We start from the raw sequence: 16589 nt of genomic DNA, 5'->3' as shown, positions 1-16589 counted from the left end.
TGTCCCAAAATTCTAACCTGTCAGACGGTACAGGATATAATTGCTTAAAACGTTTAGAAGGAGTAAATGAATTACCCAATTTATCCCATTCTTTGGAAATTACTGCAGAAATAGCATTAGGAACAGGAAAAACTTCTGGAATAACCACAGGAGATTTAAATACCTTATCTAAACGTTTAGAATTAGTATCAAGAGGACCAGAATCCTCTATTTCTAAAGCAATTAGTACTTCTTTAAGTAAAGAACGAATAAATTCCATTTTAAATAAATATGAAGATTTATCAGCATCAATCTCTGAAACAGAATCCTCTGAACCAGAAGAATCATCAGAATCAGAATGATGATGTTCATTTAAAAATTCATCTGTAGGGAGAGAAGTTTTAAAAGATTTTTTACGTTTACTAGAAGGAGAAATAACAGACATAGCCTTCTTGATGGATTCAGAAACAAAATCTCTTATATTATCAGGAACATTCTGCACCTTAGATGTTGAAGGAACTGCAACAGACAATGGTACTTTACTAAAGGAAATATTATCTGCATTAACAAGTTTGTCATGACAATTAATACAAACAACAGCCGGAGAAATAGCTACCAAAAGTTTACAGCAGATACACTTAGCTTTGGTAGATCCAGCACTAGACAGCGATTTTCCTGTAGTATCTTCTGACTCAGATGCAACGTGAGACATCTTGCAATATGTAAGAGAAAAAAACAACATATAAAGCAAAATTGATCAAATTCCTTAAATGACAGTTTCAGGAATGGGAAAAAATGCCAAAGAACAAGCTTCTAGCAACCAGAAGCAATGAAAAATGAGACTTAAATAATGTGGAAAACAAAAGCGACGCCCATATTTTTTAGCGCCAAATAAGACGCCCACATTATTTGGCGCCTAAATGCTTTTGGCGAAAGGGTAGGGAAAGGGAGGCTAGTAGAGCCAGATTAATAATTCTTTACCTAGGACTGTATGGCAACGCCCAGGTGCAAACAAAACCTTATATGAAGGAAAAAATAATAACCAATGTGCAGACCCTTTAAATATTTAGATAATCATTATCAAAAAGGGAGATACTACAACAACCGCAATTAGATTGTTATAATGCATAGACAGGGATTACAGCACATATTTTTTTATATAATTTTTAATTAGCTTTGTAAAATTCTAAAGCTCCGCTAAAATAGCGGTGTGTGTAGATATATACTCATTCCCCACATTCACATATGCTACCCAGCGTTAAAGTTGAATAGAAGGTTACCACTAAATTAAAGAACACATGAATCGATGAGTCAAGAAGCGTGATTGGACCAATGCACAAGCACAGATTTGGCTGTGCAGTTTTATTGTAGTTCACACAGAATGAAACCAGAAGAGCAAACAGGTATCGACTGTTTAAATTGACAACACCTCCACTAGAGGGTGGTTACGTGTAAGCGTAAAATCCGCCACCATAGTGATCATTGAGGATCTATGTCAAAACAACACATGTATATAGATAAACAAATAGAGAATTTATACAACCAATATTTTAAGATAAAAAATGTAATGCTTAAGTCATGTGCACTATACCTAAATTTGGCCAAATTGTGCAGGAAACATCCTCAAAATTATTTCTGATAGAGGACAGTATAGTCTGTAGGGGGCTAGAAAAAACAACACCTGTAACAGCGGGCACCACCAACTGAATGAGAGGTATCAGGTGTCATGTTATCACATATCAGGATCTATGTTTCTTAACCCCAGTGTATACAGACTAACTGTTGAAAACTTAATAGCATTAAGCAGTATACAATATACATGTACTAGTTGAACAGTATTTCCAAAGACCAATAGAGGTTATGGGGATAGTATATAGCAACTCCAGTATTCAGCGGGCACCACCAAATATAAAGGTATCCGGTGTCATGAATAATATTGATTCTGGATCTATGTTAAAACTATCCCAAAATAACTCTTTTTCGGTCTGTTACAGTTGTATAGAAAATGGAAATGAATTACAGCGCATTACAACTCATTTAATACATGACAGTATCTGAATAGCATAAACAAACGTGTACACAGGTAGTGGTCACCCTTTTCAGGGCTTAGGCATGTCCCATAACTAGGAACTGTGTATACAGATGGTGCATTTAGAACACCTTCGGATGTCCAGATAAATGAGCTGAAAAATCAGATGGTAAACGCTCAGTTAATTATACAACCGTGTCTTTGCTTTCTGTAAAAGAACTTCCAAATGGTTTCCGTGTGTAGATAGATTTCAATTCAAACATGCTACATTCTAGCACAGCGTAGACGCCACAGCGATCTGTCCTTCGTGCATGTCCGTCTCCACTTCTTACGTCACTGCCGACGTACGTTTCACCCCCCACGTGACAACCAGAGAGCACAGGGGTTTCCTCAGGGCAAAAGCGGATGCTGATTTCCATTGCAGCCGCAATATATACCTCCTTCTTTAAGCTTATAGGAGGATACCTGTAGCAGTAGTAGCCAATAATAAGCATTTTCTGAGCCGCAGCCCATTTATATAGATAAAAGCGGATACGGTGAATATATATACACAGTGAAAAATAATAAGTTATGTAAAGCAACTCCAAAGAACCAACATTTAAGGAAAAAAGGATTATGTATAGATGTATGCGGAAAGGAAAAATAAGAATAAATATAAGAATAGAAGAGAAAGACCTACTTTTCCATGGTTCTTAAGAGGATTATTGCAGTGTATGCTAAAATAAAACCTTTTTCGTCCATGTTTTTAAGCTACATCAAATTAAAGGCTTTACATGCATACTGTTGATCCCTCGATTCATGTGTTTAAGGGATTTCTACATAGTATAAAAGTAAAGATAAATATGTTTGTTGATTCCTAAATACAAGGTGAAAATATATTAAATTATGTTCAATATAACTAAGAGTAATCATATTGAACAAACCTGCATTCCTTTAAATAGCAGATATTGTAAGTCATTCTAAGGTGAAGAGTCAGATTGAAGAGAAACCCTAATTTGTATATATTGCATAGTAAATTTATAGGGATTTTAAAGTCAATGTGGTCATTTTATTTGAGGAATGCAGCAAATTCAAATTTTTCATTTAACCCTTTGGGCATAAGGGTCTGTAGCTTATAGATCCATTCTGTTTCCCTTCTAAGTAGTATAGTATCAATGTCTCCTCCTCTACCAAGAAGGGAACAGTGTTCAATGCCTGTTACTCTTAGGTCCTGGGGATTGCATTTATGGTGTTTCATGAAGTGGAGAGCCACTCCACTTCTGATTTCACCATCTTCTGCTGCTTTAATGTCGTCTCTGTGCTCAGAGACCCTATCTTTCAGCATTCGTCTTGTTTTTCCCACATAGAAAGTCGGGCAGCAACAGGAAAGTAAATAAATTACATTTTCTGTCTTGCAATTTATAAATTGTTTTATAGGATAGATAGTGGAATCAGTAGCGAATGTTTTTGTGCGCACAATAAATTTACAGAACACACAATGTCCACATTTGAAACATCCTTTTATTTTTCTTTGTTCTTCTAGCCAATTTTTCTCACTAGGACTTTTAATAAAATGACTCCTAACTAATTTATCCTTGAGATTTGGAGCCCTCCTGGGTACCAGAGAGGGTTTTTCCCCAACAATTTTTCTAATTGACTCATCAGCTCTAAGGAACTGCCATTTTTCATCCAGGATAGTACGGATTTTGTCCCAATGGCAGTTGAATTGGGTTACAAAGCGCACTTTTTGCTCTTCAGTTTTCTGAGTTGGATTATAGAGGAGTGTATCTCTGTCTGTTCTCCTAGCTCTATTGCGAGCATATCTTAGGTTTCGTTTGGAGTACCCTCTATTTTCAAATCTATTGGACATTTCAACAGCATGTGCATCGAATTTATTAAGGCTCGAACAGTTGCGCCTCAGGCGTAGAAACTGTCCCACGGGGATACCCCTTATAAGGGATTTTGGATGGTGGCTAGATGCCTCTAAAATATTATTAGTGGCAGTAGCCTTTCGAAAAATTTCCGTAGCCAAAATTTTTCCTTCTTTCTTGATTCTTACATCTAGGAAGGTAAGTTCACTAGTGTCAAAATCAAAGGTTAAGAGGATATTGTAGTTATTATTATTAAGTACTTTTACAAAGTCCTTCAGAGATTTTTCCGTCCCCCTCCAAAGGAGGAAGACATCGTCCACATACCGTAGCCAGATGAGAACATGTTCGTCAATCCAGTTTTGCAATTCGTTAAATACTGTTTTTGTTTCCCATAGACCCAAATGGAGGCAAGCATATGATGGGGCACACGTTGCCCCCATCGCTGTGCCCCTCATTTGTCTATAGAACTTTTTATCAAACGTAAATACGTTATTTTTTAACACAAACTCTAAAAGAGTTAGTACAAATTCGGTATGTTTTTGAAAAGTTGGACCTCTGCTTTCTAGAAAGAATCTCGCCGCTCTCAAACCCACATCATGTGGGATAGAAGAGTAGAGACCTTCCACATCCAAAGAAACCAGAAGTGTGTCTTGTTCTACTTCTAAACCGTCCAGTTTCCTAAGGAGGTCACTGGTGTCCTTAACGTAAGAGGTAAGGGTCAGTAGAAAAGGTTTTAAGTAATGATCAACGTAGTTTCCCAGGTTCTCAGTGATACTCCCAATACCTGAGATAATGGGTCTTCCAGGTGGCTCTTGTAAGTTTTTGTGTAATTTGGGAATACAATAAAAGACTGGAACTCTGGGAAACTTCGTGTAAAGATATCCCCATTCACTTTTATTTATTATGCCACTTTTTCTGGCATCGTTTAAGAGATGTAGCAGGTTAGCTTGTATTGAGTCTAAGGGATTATTTTTTAGGCATTGGTATTGCTCCTTATTTCTCAATTGTTTGTTGACCTCTTTCATGTAGAGGGACTCCTCCATTATGACCAGATTACCCCCTTTATCGGCCTGTTTTATGACAATTCCTGATTTGTTCATCAGGTCTGACAAGGCTTGTCTCTCATTAAAGTTGAGGTTATTTTTACCTATGCCATAATAGGGTATTTTTTCTATTTCCCTTTCTACTTCCTTAACAAAAAGATGTACGGCAGGGACTAACATTAGAGGGGGCATATAGTCAGATTTTCTTTTTAGACCAGAGTCAATTTTGACTGCAGTACCAATAGTACTTGTCTGGTGTCCTTCTTGAATATCAGAGAAGGGCATTGAATCAGATGTTTCATTGGAGTCAAGTAGATGTACAAGATCAGAGATAACAGTAGCATCATCTTTATCTAAAGTACCTTCTGTACTATTAGTTTGTTTCCCTTTCATTATGGAGGACAGGACTACCTTACGGGCAAAGAGGTGGAGATCTTTAATCACAGTGAATTTGTCCAGTGAGTTTGTTGGACAGAACGTTAGGCCCTTTTTAAGTAAACTTATATGGGCATTGTTTAGAGGAAAAGTTGACAGGTTGACTATTTGTAGTTCATCACTACCTTTTTTGGGGGGATCACTCAAAAGTCCTCCCTGTAGTCCCGACGTGTTCTCATCCTCGGTCCTGCCCCTCTCCTCCAATTCCTCCCCCTTCTCTGGGGTCTGCCCCGTTCTCTTGACATCTCCAGAGAGCTTTGATTTTTGTCTGTGTCTTTTCCTCCCTCCCCGTTTCCTTTCTTTTTTACCTGTCCTTTGGCCCCTTCGTTTTTTGATGACTTATTTTCACCTTCGGCATCAGAACAGTCAGTGCCGGAGTCATAAGAATTTTTATTCAGGTAATAAGTGTATACCTGGTTCTTCTTATAGTCATCTTGGTCCCTGCTCAATTTCCTACATTTTCTTTGTTTAATTTCTTGTTGTAATTTAGAAACCAGCTCTTTTGTTTCATCGTTTAGTTTTGAGAATTTTGAATCCCCCTCAAAGGAATTGACAATCCTTAGGGCTTCATCTATCTCAATTTTAATCTTTTCAAGTTTCTTAATATCTTTATTAACCATTCGTTGCATGAGGTCAAGAGAACAGTCTGATAGTCTCTCATTCCAATCCTCCATAAAGTTCTCCCCATCCTCATCATCACCCCTCATGTGCATTCCTGGATCTAAATGTAACCGTAGTCCCCTAGGAACAATTTTCTGTTTTATATAGTTTTCAAGACTATATTTCTCAGCCCTCATTCTTATTTGTTTAGTCAATAAATTTTTGTATTTCTTAAAAGCTCCATATATATTCGATATATCATCTCCATCACTACTAATATTATGCTGAAGGGATTCACCTAGTTCAGCCTCCCATTGTTCGTCTGAGACTACAAAAGCCATCCTTCAATTCAATCTGCCAATTCTCCTTAAGAAGAATAACTCAATTACTTAGAATAACACAAAAAACCACCTTATATAAATCAACTTAGTAACCAATTAGACAACCAAACCCTGAGAAGCACAAATGTCTGCGAGAGAGCGAGAAATACTCGGCACACAGATGATTGTTGTATCAGTGAGAATATTTTCTACTGAGAAAGATACAACTTAATTAGTCTTTTTAACATAAAAACACAAACAGTGTTTAATTCAATAGTTTAGAAAGTAGAGAACAGGCCTCACCTAATAGAAAGTCATAAAGGTATCCACCAGATTGACTTTATTTACTTACAGAGAAAGGGTAGGGAAAGGGAGGCTAGTAGAGCCAGATTAATAATTCTTTACCTAGGACTGTATGGCAACGCCCAGGTGCAAACAAAACCTTATATGAAGGAAAAAATAATAACCAATGTGCAGACCCTTTAAATATTTAGATAATCATTATCAAAAAGGGAGATACTACAACAACCGCAATTAGATTGTTATAATGCATAGACAGGGATTACAGCACATATTTTTTTATATAATTTTTAATTAGCTTTGTAAAATTCTAAAGCTCCGCTAAAATAGCGGTGTGTGTAGATATATACTCATTCCCCACATTCACATATGCTACCCAGCGTTAAAGTTGAATAGAAGGTTACCACTAAATTAAAGAACACATGAATCGATGAGTCAAGAAGCGTGATTGGACCAATGCACAAGCACAGATTTGGCTGTGCAGTTTTATTGTAGTTCACACAGAATGAAACCAGAAGAGCAAACAGGTATCGACTGTTTAAATTGACAACACCTCCACTAGAGGGTGGTTACGTGTAAGCGTAAAATCCGCCACCATAGTGATCATTGAGGATCTATGTCAAAACAACACATGTATATAGATAAACAAATAGAGAATTTATACAACCAATATTTTAAGATAAAAAATGTAATGCTTAAGTCATGTGCACTATACCTAAATTTGGCCAAATTGTGCAGGAAACATCCTCAAAATTATTTCTGATAGAGGACAGTATAGTCTGTAGGGGGCTAGAAAAAACAACACCTGTAACAGCGGGCACCACCAACTGAATGAGAGGTATCAGGTGTCATGTTATCACATATCAGGATCTATGTTTCTTAACCCCAGTGTATACAGACTAACTGTTGAAAACTTAATAGCATTAAGCAGTATACAATATACATGTACTAGTTGAACAGTATTTCCAAAGACCAATAGAGGTTATGGGGATAGTATATAGCAACTCCAGTATTCAGCGGGCACCACCAAATATAAAGGTATCCGGTGTCATGAATAATATTGATTCTGGATCTATGTTAAAACTATCCCAAAATAACTATTTTTCGGTCTGTTACAGTTGTATAGAAAATGGAAATGAATTACAGCGCATTACAACTCATTTAATACATGACAGTATCTGAATAGCATAAACAAACGTGTACACAGGTAGTGGTCACCCTTTTCAGGGCTTAGGCATGTCCCATAACTAGGAACTGTGTATACAGATGGTGCATTTAGAACACCTTCGGATGTCCAGATAAATGAGCTGAAAAATCAGATGGTAAACGCTCAGTTAATTATACAACCGTGTCTTTGCTTTCTGTAAAAGAACTTCCAAATGGTTTCCGTGTGTAGATAGATTTCAATTCAAACATGCTACATTCTAGCACAGCGTAGACGCCACAGCGATCTGTCCTTCGTGCATGTCCGTCTCCACTTCTTACGTCACTGCCGACGTACGTTTCACCCCCCACGTGACAACCAGAGAGCACAGGGGTTTCCTCAGGGCAAAAGCGGATGCTGATTTCCATTGCAGCCGCAATATATACCTCCTTCTTTAAGCTTATAGGAGGATACCTGTAGCAGTAGTAGCCAATAATAAGCATTTTCTGAGCCGCAGCCCATTTATATAGATAAAAGCGGATACGGTGAATATATATACACAGTGAAAAATAATAAGTTATGTAAAGCAACTCCAAAGAACCAACATTTAAGGAAAAAAGGATTATGTATAGATGTATGCGGAAAGGAAAAATAAGAATAAATATAAGAATAGAAGAGAAAGACCTACTTTTCCATGGTTCTTAAGAGGATTATTGCAGTGTATGCTAAAATAAAACCTTTTTCGTCCATGTTTTTAAGCTACATCAAATTAAAGGCTTTACATGCATACTGTTGATCCCTCGATTCATGTGTTTAAGGGATTTCTACATAGTATAAAAGTAAAGATAAATATGTTTGTTGATTCCTAAATACAAGGTGAAAATATATTAAATTATGTTCAATATAACTAAGAGTAATCATATTGAACAAACCTGCATTCCTTTAAATAGCAGATATTGTAAGTCATTCTAAGGTGAAGAGTCAGATTGAAGAGAAACCCTAATTTGTATATATTGCATAGTAAATTTATAGGGATTTTAAAGTCAATGTGGTCATTTTATTTGAGGAATGCAGCAAATTCAAATTTTTCATTTAACCCTTTGGGCATAAGGGTCTGTAGCTTATAGATCCATTCTGTTTCCCTTCTAAGTAGTATAGTATCAATGTCTCCTCCTCTACCAAGAAGGGAACAGTGTTCAATGCCTGTTACTCTTAGGTCCTGGGGATTGCATTTATGGTGTTTCATGAAGTGGAGAGCCACTCCACTTCTGATTTCACCATCTTCTGCTGCTTTAATGTCGTCTCTGTGCTCAGAGACCCTATCTTTCAGCATTCGTCTTGTTTTTCCCACATAGAAAGTCGGGCAGCAACAGGAAAGTAAATAAATTACATTTTCTGTCTTGCAATTTATAAATTGTTTTATAGGATAGATAGTGGAATCAGTAGCGAATGTTTTTGTGCGCACAATAAATTTACAGAACACACAATGTCCACATTTGAAACATCCTTTTATTTTTCTTTGTTCTTCTAGCCAATTTTTCTCACTAGGACTTTTAATAAAATGACTCCTAACTAATTTATCCTTGAGATTTGGAGCCCTCCTGGGTACCAGAGAGGGTTTTTCCCCAACAATTTTTCTAATTGACTCATCAGCTCTAAGGAACTGCCATTTTTCATCCAGGATAGTACGGATTTTGTCCCAATGGCAGTTGAATTGGGTTACAAAGCGCACTTTTTGCTCTTCAGTTTTCTGAGTTGGATTATAGAGGAGTGTATCTCTGTCTGTTCTCCTAGCTCTATTGCGAGCATATCTTAGGTTTCGTTTGGAGTACCCTCTATTTTCAAATCTATTGGACATTTCAACAGCATGTGCATCGAATTTATTAAGGCTCGAACAGTTGCGCCTCAGGCGTAGAAACTGTCCCACGGGGATACCCCTTATAAGGGATTTTGGATGGTGGCTAGATGCCTCTAAAATATTATTAGTGGCAGTAGCCTTTCGAAAAATTTCCGTAGCCAAAATTTTTCCTTCTTTCTTGATTCTTACATCTAGGAAGGTAAGTTCACTAGTGTCAAAATCAAAGGTTAAGAGGATATTGTAGTTATTATTATTAAGTACTTTTACAAAGTCCTTCAGAGATTTTTCCGTCCCCCTCCAAAGGAGGAAGACATCGTCCACATACCGTAGCCAGATGAGAACATGTTCGTCAATCCAGTTTTGCAATTCGTTAAATACTGTTTTTGTTTCCCATAGACCCAAATGGAGGCAAGCATATGATGGGGCACACGTTGCCCCCATCGCTGTGCCCCTCATTTGTCTATAGAACTTTTTATCAAACGTAAATACGTTATTTTTTAACACAAACTCTAAAAGAGTTAGTACAAATTCGGTATGTTTTTGAAAAGTTGGACCTCTGCTTTCTAGAAAGAATCTCGCCGCTCTCAAACCCACATCATGTGGGATAGAAGAGTAGAGACCTTCCACATCCAAAGAAACCAGAAGTGTGTCTTGTTCTACTTCTAAACCGTCCAGTTTCCTAAGGAGGTCACTGGTGTCCTTAACGTAAGAGGTAAGGGTCAGTAGAAAAGGTTTTAAGTAATGATCAACGTAGTTTCCCAGGTTCTCAGTGATACTCCCAATACCTGAGATAATGGGTCTTCCAGGTGGCTCTTGTAAGTTTTTGTGTAATTTGGGAATACAATAAAAGACTGGAACTCTGGGAAACTTCGTGTAAAGATATCCCCATTCACTTTTATTTATTATGCCACTTTTTCTGGCATCGTTTAAGAGATGTAGCAGGTTAGCTTGTATTGAGTCTAAGGGATTATTTTTTAGGCATTGGTATTGCTCCTTATTTCTCAATTGTTTGTTGACCTCTTTCATGTAGAGGGACTCCTCCATTATGACCAGATTACCCCCTTTATCGGCCTGTTTTATGACAATTCCTGATTTGTTCATCAGGTCTGACAAGGCTTGTCTCTCATTAAAGTTGAGGTTATTTTTACCTATGCCATAATAGGGTATTTTTTCTATTTCCCTTTCTACTTCCTTAACAAAAAGATGTACGGCAGGGACTAACATTAGAGGGGGCATATAGTCAGATTTTCTTTTTAGACCAGAGTCAATTTTGACTGCAGTACCAATAGTACTTGTCTGGTGTCCTTCTTGAATATCAGAGAAGGTTACATTGGAGTCAAGTAGATGTACAAGATCAGAGATAACAGTAGCATCATCTTTATCTAAAGTACCTTCTGTACTATTAGTTTGTTTCCCTTTCATTATGGAGGACAGGACTACCTTACGGGCAAAGAGGTGGAGATCTTTAATCACAGTGAATTTGTCCAGTGAGTTTGTTGGACAGAACGTTAGGCCCTTTTTAAGTAAACTTATATGGGCATTGTTTAGAGGAAAAGTTGACAGGTTGACTATTTGTAGTTCATCACTACCTTTTTTGGGGGGATCACTCAAAAGTCCTCCCTGTAGTCCCGACGTGTTCTCATCCTCGGTCCTGCCCCTCTCCTCCAATTCCTCCCCCTTCTCTGGGGTCTGCCCCGTTCTCTTGACATCTCCAGAGAGCTTTGATTTTTGTCTGTGTCTTTTCCTCCCTCCCCGTTTCCTTTCTTTTTTACCTGTCCTTTGGCCCCTTCGTTTTTTGATGACTTATTTTCACCTTCGGCATCAGAACAGTCAGTGCCGGAGTCATAAGAATTTTTATTCAGGTAATAAGTGTATACCTGGTTCTTCTTATAGTCATCTTGGTCCCTGCTCAATTTCCTACATTTTCTTTGTTTAATTTCTTGTTGTAATTTAGAAACCAGCTCTTTTGTTTCATCGTTTAGTTTTGAGAATTTTGAATCCCCCTCAAAGGAATTGACAATCCTTAGGGCTTCATCTATCTCAATTTTAATCTTTTCAAGTTTCTTAATATCTTTATTAACCATTCGTTGCATGAGGTCAAGAGAACAGTCTGATAGTCTCTCATTCCAATCCTCCATAAAGTTCTCCCCATCCTCATCATCACCCCTCATGTGCATTCCTGGATCTAAATGTAACCGTAGTCCCCTAGGAACAATTTTCTGTTTTATATAGTTTTCAAGACTATATTTCTCAGCCCTCATTTTTATTTGTTTAGTCAATAAATTTTTGTATTTCTTAAAAGCTCCATATATATTCGATATATCATCTCCATCACTACTAATATTATGCTGAAGGGATTCACCTAGTTCAGCCTCCCATTGTTCGTCTGAGACTACAAAAGCCATCCTTCAATTCAATCTGCCAATTCTCCTTAAGAAGAATAACTCAATTACTTAGAATAACACAAAAACCACCTTATATAAATCAACTTAGTAACCAATTAGACAACCAAACCCTGAGAAGCACAAATGTCTGCGAGAGAGAAATACTCGGCACACAGATGATTGTTGTATCAGTGAGAATATTTTCTACTGAGAAAGATACAACTTAATTAGTCTTTTTAACATAAAAACACAAACAGTGTTTAATTCAATAGTTTAGAAAGTAGAGAACAGGCCTCACCTAATAGAAAGTCATAAAGGTATCCACCAGATTGACTTTATTTACTTACAGAGAAAGGGTAGGGAAAGGGAGGCTAGTAGAGCCAGATTAATAATTCTTTACCTAGGACTGTATGGCAACGCCCAGGTGCAAACAAAACCTTATATGAAGGAAAAAATAATAACCAATGTGCAGACCCTTTAAATATTTAGATAATCATTATCAAAAAGGGAGATACTACAACAACCGCAATTAGATTGTTATAATGCATAGACAGGGATTACAGCACATATTTTTTTATATAATTTTTAATTAGCTTTGTAAAATTCTAAAGCTCCGCTAAAATAGCGGTGTGTGTAGATATATACTCATTCCCCACATTCACATATGCTACCCAGCGTTAAAGTTGAATAGAAGGTTACCACTAAATTAAAGAACACATGAATCGATGAGTCAAGAAGCGTGATTGGACCAATGCACAAGCACAGATTTGGCTGTGCAGTTTTATTGTAGTTCACACAGAATGAAACCAGAAGAGCAAACAGGTATCGACTGTTTAAATTGACAACACCTCCACTAGAGGGTGGTTACGTGTAAGCGTAAAATCCGCCACCATAGTGATCATTGAGGATCTATGTCAAAACAACACATGTATATAGATAAACAAATAGAGAATTTATACAACCAATATTTTAAGATAAAAAATGTAATGCTTAAGTCATGTGCACTATACCTAAATTTGGCCAAATTGTGCAGGAAACATCCTCAAAATTATTTCTGATAGAGGACAGTATAGTCTGTAGGGGGCTAGAAAAAACAACACCTGTAACAGCGGGCACCACCAACTGAATGAGAGGTATCAGGTGTCATGTTATCACATATCAGGATCTATGTTTCTTAACCCCAGTGTATACAGACTAACTGTTGAAAACTTAATAGCATTAAGCAGTATACAATATACATGTACTAGTTGAACAGTATTTCCAAAGACCAATAGAGGTTATGGGGATAGTATATAGCAACTCCAGTATTCAGCGGGCACCACCAAATATAAAGGTATCCGGTGTCATGAATAATATTGATTCTGGATCTATGTTAAAACTATCCCAAAATAACTCTTTTTCGGTCTGTTACAGTTGTATAGAAAATGGAAATGAATTACAGCGCATTACAACTCATTTAATACATGACAGTATCTGAATAGCATAAACAAACGTGTACACAGGTAGTGGTCACCCTTTTCAGGGCTTAGGCATGTCCCATAACTAGGAACTGTGTATACAGATGGTGCATTTAGAACACCTTCGGATGTCCAGATAAATGAGCTGAAAAATCAGATGGTAAACGCTCAGTTAATTATACAACCGTGTCTTTGCTTTCTGTAAAAGAACTTCCAAATGGTTTCCGTGTGTAGATAGATTTCAATTCAAACATGCTACATTCTAGCACAGCGTAGACGCCACAGCGATCTGTCCTTCGTGCATGTCCGTCTCCACTTCTTACGTCACTGCCGACGTACGTTTCACCCCCCACGTGACAACCAGAGAGCACAGGGGTTTCCTCAGGGCAAAAGCGGATGCTGATTTCCATTGCAGCCGCAATATATACCTCCTTCTTTAAGCTTATAGGAGGATACCTGTAGCAGTAGTAGCCAATAATAAGCATTTTCTGAGCCGCAGCCCATTTATATAGATAAAAGCGGATACGGTGAATATATATACACAGTGAAAAATAATAAGTTATGTAAAGCAACTCCAAAGAACCAACATTTAAGGAAAAAAGGATTATGTATAGATGTATGCGGAAAGGAAAAATAAGAATAAATATAAGAATAGAAGAGAAAGACCTACTTTTCCATGGTTCTTAAGAGGATTATTGCAGTGTATGCTAAAATAAAACCTTTTTCGTCCATGTTTTTAAGCTACATCAAATTAAAGGCTTTACATGCATACTGTTGATCCCTCGATTCATGTGTTTAAGGGATTTCTACATAGTATAAAAGTAAAGATAAATATGTTTGTTGATTCCTAAATACAAGGTGAAAATATATTAAATTATGTTCAATATAACTAAGAGTAATCATATTGAACAAACCTGCATTCCTTTAAATAGCAGATATTGTAAGTCATTCTAAGGTGAAGAGTCAGATTGAAGAGAAACCCTAATTTGTATATATTGCATAGTAAATTTATAGGGATTTTAAAGTCAATGTGGTCATTTTATTTGAGGAATGCAGCAAATTCAAATTTTTCATTTAACCCTTTGGGCATAAGGGTCTGTAGCTTATAGATCCATTCTGTTTCCCTTCTAAGTAGTATAGTATCAATGTCTCCTCCTCTACCAAGAAGGGAACAGTGTTCAATGCCTGTTACTCTTAGGTCCTGGGGATTGCATTTATGGTGTTTCATGAAGTGGAGAGCCACTCCACTTCTGATTTCACCATCTTCTGCTGCTTTAATGTCGTCTCTGTGCTCAGAGACCCTATCTTTCAGCATTCGTCTTGTTTTTCCCACATAGAAAGTCGGGCAGCAACAGGAAAGTAAATAAATTACATTTTCTGTCTTACAATTTATAAATTGTTTTATAGGATAGATAGTGGAATCAGTAGCGAATGTTTTTGTGCGCACAATAAATTTACAGAACACACAATGTCCACATTTGAAACATCCTTTTATTTTTCTTTGTTCTTCTAGCCAATTTTTCTCACTAGGACTTTTAATAAAATGACTCCTAACTAATTTATCCTTGAGATTTGGAGCCCTCCTGGGTACCAGAGAGGGTTTTTCCCCAACAATTTTTCTAATTGACTCATCAGCTCTAAGGAACTGCCATTTTTCATCCAGGATAGTACGGATTTTGTCCCAATGGCAGTTGAATTGGGTTACAAAGCGCACTTTTTGCTCTTCAGTTTTCTGAGTTGGATTATAGAGGAGTGTATCTCTGTCTGTTCTCCTAGCTCTATTGCGAGCATATCTTAGGTTTCGTTTGGAGTACCCTCTATTTTCAAATCTATTGGACATTTCAACAGCATGTGCATCGAATTTATTAAGGCTCGAACAGTTGCGCCTCAGGCGTAGAAACTGTCCCACGGGGATACCCCTTATAAGGGATTTTGGATGGTGGCTAGATGCCTCTAAAATATTATTAGTGGCAGTAGCCTTTCGAAAAATTTCCGTAGCCAAAATTTTTCCTTCTTTCTTGATTCTTACATCTAGGAAGGTAAGTTCACTAGTGTCAAAATCAAAGGTTAAGAGGATATTGTAGTTATTATTATTAAGTACTTTTACAAAGTCCTTCAGAGATTTTTCCGTCCCCCTCCAAAGGAGGAAGACATCGTCCACATACCGTAGCCAGATGAGAACATGTTCGTCAATCCAGTTTTGCAATTCGTTAAATACTGTTTTTGTTTCCCATAGACCCAAATGGAGGCAAGCATATGATGGGGCACACGTTGCCCCCATCGCTGTGCCCCTCATTTGTCTATAGAACTTTTTATCAAACGTAAATACGTTATTTTTTAACACAAACTCTAAAAGAGTTAGTACAAATTCGGTATGTTTTTGAAAAGTTGGACCTCTGCTTTCTAGAAAGAATCTCGCCGCTCTCAAACCCACATCATGTGGGATAGAAGAGTAGAGACCTTCCACATCCAAAGAAACCAGAAGTGTGTCTTGTTCTACTTCTAAACCGTCCAGTTTCCTAAGGAGGTCACTGGTGTCCTTAACGTAAGAGGTAAGGGTCAGTAGAAAAGGTTTTAAGTATTGATCAACGTAGTTTCCCAGGTTCTCAGTGATACTCCCAATACCTGAGATAATGGGTCTTCCAGGTGGCTCTTGTAAGTTTTTGTGTAATTTGGGAATACAATAAAAGACTGGAACTCTGGGAAACTTCGTGTAAAGATATCCCCATTCACTTTTATTTATTATGCCACTTTTTCTGGCATCGTTTAAGAGATGTAGCAGGTTAGCTTGTATTGAGTCTAAGGGATTATTTTTTAGGCATTGGTATTGCTCCTTATTTCTCAATTGTTTGTTGACCTCTTTCATGTAGAGGGACTCCTCCATTATGACCAGATTACCCCCTTTATCGGCCTGTTTTATGACAATTCCTGATTTGTTCATCAGGTCTGACAAGGCTTGTCTCTCATTAAAGTTGAGGTTATTTTTACCTATGCCATAATAGGGTATTTTTTCTATTTCCCTTTCTACTTCCTTAACAAAAAGATGTACGGCAGGGACTAACATTAGAGGGGGCATATAGTCAGATTTTCTTTTTAGACCAGAGTCAATTTTGACTGCAGTACCAATAGTACTTGTCTGGTGTCCTTCTTGAATATCAGAGAAGGGCATTGAATCAGATGTTTCATTGGA

At 37.3% G+C, this 16589-nt stretch overlaps 1 protein-coding gene across 2 annotated transcripts in view; it reads left to right on the top strand.

Annotated features, from left to right (window-relative positions):
* Positions 1-16589, top strand: part of LOC128644938 (uncharacterized) — a 102436-nt gene that overhangs the window by 13730 nt on the left and 72117 nt on the right. The window lies entirely within an intron of this gene.

The sequence above is a fragment of the Bombina bombina genome, chromosome 1, assembly GCF_027579735.1.
Source record: "Bombina bombina isolate aBomBom1 chromosome 1, aBomBom1.pri, whole genome shotgun sequence".
Taxonomy (NCBI): Eukaryota; Metazoa; Chordata; class Amphibia; order Anura; family Bombinatoridae; genus Bombina; species Bombina bombina.
This window is presented reverse-complemented; position numbering and strand designations above follow the sequence as displayed.